Source organism: Sceloporus occidentalis, unplaced genomic scaffold (genome assembly GCF_023333645.1).
Source record: "Sceloporus occidentalis isolate IW3139 unplaced genomic scaffold, rSceOcc1.0.p SCAF_29, whole genome shotgun sequence".
Lineage (NCBI taxonomy): Eukaryota > Metazoa > Chordata > Lepidosauria > Squamata > Phrynosomatidae > Sceloporus > Sceloporus occidentalis.
This window is the reverse complement of record NW_028317009.1, coordinates 7928426-7934932: the sequence shown is the minus strand read 5'-3', so window position 1 is coordinate 7934932 and position 6507 is coordinate 7928426.

The following is a 6507-nucleotide window of genomic DNA, read 5'->3' as shown; positions in this document are numbered from 1 at the left end:
GGGTCTCTGTCACACATATAACTTGGTTCCATAACACATACGCAAGCATTCTCCTCTGTAAAGTACACCCAAGCCATGTGTGAATATTAAGTGTACTACAGTCACTTATGTATGTTACAGCCATTAGAGATAGGCTCGACTTTCATATCCATGCCATCTAAACTCTATAGATCTAATCAGCGAGCAGCTGATGGCTTTACATTTCTACTTCCATTCAACGATGAAGATTAGTTAAAAAAATGGTGGGTTCAGTTAACACTTATAGAGGGTCTTTGCTCATTCACCTAATACAGGCTGCTAAATCGGTTATTCCCCGTTATTGGAAGATCCAGGTTACCCCTCCCACCGACGCTTGGCTGGCCAGGGTTAACTTTATCTATCAAATGGAGGGTTTGGTGACTATTTCCCGGGGCAAGGAATTTACCCACGATTTGACCTGGCTCCCCTGGGTGGCTTTTTTGTCCTCCCCCCGCCTCCTCGATATTTGCTATTGATCTTCCTTGTCTGAACTCCCTTTCATTGGTCTACGTGAGGCCTGTTGGCATCCCACTATGCCTGTACCTCCGTCATGCCGTCCCATGCCCTCTGGCCTCCCTCCTCCTTTGTTGTTTTCCTACAACTGGATGTGTATACGATGACTGTTTTGTGTCTGCCTCCGCGAGTGCCTTTATTTGAGTTCTCTCGAGACAGTGTGCGCTCTGTTTTCCTTGTTTTCTTTGTTTATATTACTTTTGTTGCCTCTCCGTTGCTATATGTATCGCCTGCCCGTATTCGGCTTCAGGTTGTGTCTTGACACTACTTCTCGTATGGCTTTTACGGGCCCTGGTATGTCGTCTTTTGGTGATCCGGCTATTCTGCTGTCACTGTTTCAATTGTTATTGTGACTTCCTGGATCAAACGTATCTGATTTTCTTTTGATTTGTATCACGTTATGCATACTGTGCTTCTATGTTTTATATCTGCTGTTTTTGGATGTTATGCATATTCAATAAACGGAGATTTGAAAAAAAAAAAATCAGTAATGTGTCCTCAACTGTTATGTATTCCTTGTAAGAAAAGTCAATAGAAGTCAAGGGTTTAGCTAAAGTCAGCGTAAATTGTAAATTACACAGCGAGGTAGTAAAACTGTGACCCTGAGTGGTTTTGTTTTTTTGGCCATGGATATTCAGAAAATCCTCACCCTAACCCCTTTATCAGGCTGTTTGCTTGGACGGCCGCCGAACGCACATCACCTGCACTCGGCTGTCATGTTTGCACAGTCCCCTGTTCTCTTTTCTGCGTTCCAGGTTAATCATGGGACCTGTTGTGCCATCAGTGATAAAAAATGAATCACCTGGCTTTGCAAGGGCAACGGGTAGACAAGGACAGATCAGTCACGAATGGCCACATATATAAGTGGAAATATATGCATTAAATAAGAGAGTATGCTTGTCCCTACTTTGAATTAGTGAACAGTGTTAACCATGACGTGAGACCCGTCTGTTCTCTGACTAAATGTTTAAGCCGTCTGCCCCTAGATAACACTAAATGACACTAAGTACAAACTACATCTATCATTCGATGAGCTAGGAACAGCGGCACCGACGATGCTTTCCACGCCATACATCATGTTAATGGAATGACTCGATGCATGGTGGTCCCTGCACCATCTGTGATAGATGTAGTGTAACAAACTAAACATGACATAAACATCAGACATCCAGTATTTGGTACCAAAGGAAACACAGCCATAGTGTTGGGACATATTGTGACTTTGAACACAAGAGATCCAAAATTGAACACCAAACTTTTTTCCAACTTTAGTCATGTGACACTTTTGACCCAGACTGTTGGTCATGTTGCCCGTTCTGTTGCCCATGTCTTCTTTTCAGGCTCATTATTATTATTATTACTATTATATTTATTATCACTATCTTTTATTTATAAAACAATTTACCCAGCGGCTCATAGTTTGTAAACGTTTGCTCCCATGGTTCATATCGAGCCAGTTACACCTTCTACGGTCACCGTATCTACACTAAACTGACGTTCTTCCCCAAGCGCAGTTATAGTTATACAGAACAAAAGCTGGGTTCACGTAATTGCCTCGAAGCACGCACATTCACTAGTGTGTCAGGGCAGCTGCCCGAAGGCGTGGGTTTGGTCTATCGAGCCCTGCCATGCTTTATTGTTTGCACCACATGACTCAGTAGTGTTTCAAATCTGTCCTCTTTGTCTCTGATGCGTGTCATTTTCTAAAATTTTCCACTCTAAGGGGGTTTATAGTTCACTTGCGCAATGTTAGAAAGAATTCATACATTTAGGTGTGTTACAGGATGAACAAGTGTAATAAATCACAGGCTGTCAAACACACACAGACAGGAGTTAAATGCGACTTTTTAACATACAGTAATAATTAAGCATCACAATTACTGTCACTTTATCTACCTCCTTGCATTCACCCAAGTAGTACAAGCACCATAAGACTTTATGCCGTATACGACGGTCAGATAACAATTCCTGCCAAGATAGGCATCATTGCTGCCAGTTTCAGATGATGTACAATATCTTTTCAAACTTCTTAGGACAGCAACTTGACATTACTAATTTGGTAAACAGCTGTAAAAACAGACAGGGAACATTATATATATATATATATATATATATATATATATATATATATATACGGTATATATATGGATTATTTAAGGGTAATTTGTAATTATTAGTATTATCTGGGTAGCGTTGGCAGATATCGGGAATTGTGTGTTGCAAGGTCAATAGTATGGAGTCTGCTATGAAGATGGATAGATAGATAGATAGATAGATAGATAGAGAGAGATGGATGGATGGATAGATAGAGATAAGAGATAGATAGATAGATAGATAGATGGATAGATAGATAGATAGATAGAGAGAGAGAGAGAGAGAGAGATAAGAGATAGATAGATGGATGGATGGATGGATGGATAGATAGATAGATAGATAGATAGATAGATAGATATAGATAAGAGATAGATAGATGGATAGCTAGATAGCTAGATATAGATAGATAGATAGATAGATAGATAGATAGATAGATAGATAGTAAATTAATTTGAAGAGTTGGGTTATGCAAGAACACCAACCAATATATAGTATGGAGTCTGCTATGAAGGCATTGTATAGAGAGTTGGTGGGTGTATCCATATAAATGGATAGATGATAGATGGTAGATAGATAGAGAGAGAGAGAGAGAGAGAGGTAGATAGATAGATAGATAGATAGATAGAGAGATAGAGAGAGAGAGATAGATAGATGGATGGATAGATATATAATGGATAGATAGATGGATGGATGGATGGATAGATAGATAGATAGATAGATAGATAGATAGATAGATAGATAGGTTATGCAAGAACACCAACCAATACTCATTTGTTTTCATATAACAGAAGGTTAATTACTGTTATGTATTCCTTGTAATTAAGGAAGAAGTCTTGATGTATTTTTTACATTCTGTAGCAAAGCATAGGATGACTTCATTATATTTTTTTGCAGTTAGAAAAACACTACATTGTTTTGCTCTTGTTGTTTTTATGTTTTAATAAAGTTTCCAAAGAAAAAACGGCCATAGGGTTAGTCAGCAGGAACAAAACATTTCGCCATTTCAGCTACAAGTTTGGTAAAAAGGATAGAGAACTTCTTCTCCAAAGCCTCTTCCTATTATTGCTCAAGTTAATTCTGTGGTTCTCTTGTGAAAATGCCATAAAATTCATGTTTTACCTCTATTTTGGAAAAAAATGTATACAATTTTTTTGAAATATTAAACTAGTTGATTGACCTGTTTTCGTTAAAAACAAATTTCCAGGTACAAGATATTACCCAATATTACTGGTGCAATTATGCCGAGGGTGCGTGATACAGGGCAGTGAAATCCTGCAAATGGATGTTGAAATAACTGAATGTTGTGCCAAAAAAATAATATATACTTTGGGGTGAAACCCTTCTCTAAATGACATTTCATTTTTCTCAGTCTTAGTTTACTGATGTGGCTACACCTTATTTCTTCTTTATAAATATATTGTACCTTTCATATATCATGCATAATTACATGGGACGTTGCACATACATTTTACTTACTGACAGCTGTGACTTTTTTATTGTTAATTATAGATGAACGGAGCTATATCTTGCAGGCCAAATATCTTTATTTTATGGGATAGGATATAGTACATTACAGAGCCGGCCTTAAGTGTTCTGGCTCCCTGTGTGGACTACTCCTCTGGCGCCCCCCATCCCCCCAAAAAAGAAAGGAAAAACAACTAGCTTTAATTAAAGATAGTTTATGTGCAAGTGCAAACAAGTACAGTAATATATAACTGGAAACAATAATATACATTAAATACAAGGAAAAAACAGCTAATCTGCTGTAACAAATTTGTTTTTTTTTAAATATTGAAAAAATTGGACCCCAGAAAGCATTTCCTTGGGCCCCGCTCCACGCTCCCTAGCGTGCAATCACTCCCGCATGAAACGCTGGCACTGCGTCGGAGTCACGGAGAGTGAGGGGCGCCGAGCAGTTGCTGAAAACTTCACGAGTGACCACTCGGCGCCCTGCCGGGACTTAAATTAAAACATCTTTTTTTTGGGGGGGGGGTTAAACGTTATTTAACATGGCACCCCTGCTGCCGCGGCGCCGCACACCCCTAAGGCCGGCCCTGGTACATTATCAGGGCAATTGCTATTCCCCGTCAGACTATGGTTTCTCATAGGTGTCGTTGTGTAGACTAAATCGTCCTTGCGTGTCTAAATCCTGATTACCCATACTTTCTGCATGTATCAAAGTCGGGGCCATGCCAAAAATAGCCTGATTCCAATGTGGACACGCAATACTGGGCTCTATTCACTAAAAGAGGGTATTTGTAGGAGCGCCGAACCCAGCAACTCCTTGATATCACAATGCATTATGGAGGGTTGAGCTGGCCCTGTATAATGTAGAGTTAAATCAGTCAGGAGAGTATTAGGAAATCCTCTACATTACCTATACATTATGCAGGGCCAACTCAGACCTTCTTGTTGGAGCCGCTCACCTGTGTTTTCCCTTTATATTGCGCAGTGGCAATATTTTGTTGACAGACCCCTTTGTATTTGCAAAGCATTCATAAGACCTTTTTGTATCTCAGTCTAAAGCCGGTCGTCAGACTTAGCGAGCTCTTTGGAGGAGATGGAATCGAGGGAAAAGGTTAAAAACAGGTGAAAAATGTTACTGTATAAGACCATAATTGGTCTGTAAATCCAAGGAGTGACATCCCGAAACCTTGTTGATGTTGCACCCAGTAGAGACTCTGCGTCTGATTGTCTGTTGACTAATAGAGTTATTATTCCGAGAAGAAAGAAGAAAATATACTTTTTTTTTTTTTGATTGTTTGATAATAAATGCCATTGCAATCGAAGAATTTATTCCCATAATATCAAACATTACATCATTTCCTTACACAGTAAAGTCCTCACATCAAAATAAACTATTCTCAAACATGCATACTAAGGATTGCAAGGGAACTTTGCCACTGGTTAGGCAACATTATTACTCCAAAGTACTGCATAATTAATATGTCAAAACAAAATAAGCTTCTTAAATCACATATGAATGATGTCAGAGCTTGTGAAAACAAGCAAAACTGTTTTAAAACCTGTGACAAATACCAGGGCGGACGATTAATGGGGCAGAAAGTAAAAACAAGTTACTTTTCCTGGAAAGCTGGGACTCTTGGCAGGTATGATGAAAAAAAAAGGGAAAGACAGTGCTTGCAACAAAATGCCTTTGAGCAGTCTGTCTGTTGACATGCATTGCCAGTGTGACTCCGCCCAATTAAAACTTGCAGCCAATCAGAAGACCTGGGTGGAATATTAACTATTCTCAGAGAAGACATTCACCGGACATCTGATCCCATCATAGCTCAGTCAATATCTGTGCAGGACGGGCAGCGAGCATCATTTCACGGCGGGTACCCAAGCTATCCTCAGCTTATCACCTATACTCATTAACTAGCAGACAGCCCCGACAATGACGCTGAAATCTCTCCTATCTCTCAGCAAGCAGCTGGGGAAAAGCATCTTCTTCAACCGGAATGGCTTACAAGTCAGGCACTGCAACTTGGTTGCTTGCTCTCTCCAGCATAAACACGCAAACCGTAAGTACTGCTTAATTCAATATTACTCCTGGACTCACTTCAATAAATCGCCGCCCTTCCGAAAAGCAGTGGCCCTCTGCAATGTTGGAGTACTGTATCCCTAAAAGTTTACTTATACCCCCCCTATGTACCAAGAGGTCCCATGGCAGCTTACTGTAATGTAAGCTTCAGTTTTTTTTATTACTAGACCTGTTTGATATGAGTTAATTCTCATCGCTAAAGAGTTAAAACTGGCCCATAACCCTATGTGGATCCACCTTTGGATATTCTTACTGATCGCCTTTAGCCATTGGCAAATATCCCCCAGTAATGAATGAGGGATCTCAATTGACTAAACACAAGTATAAATAATCAT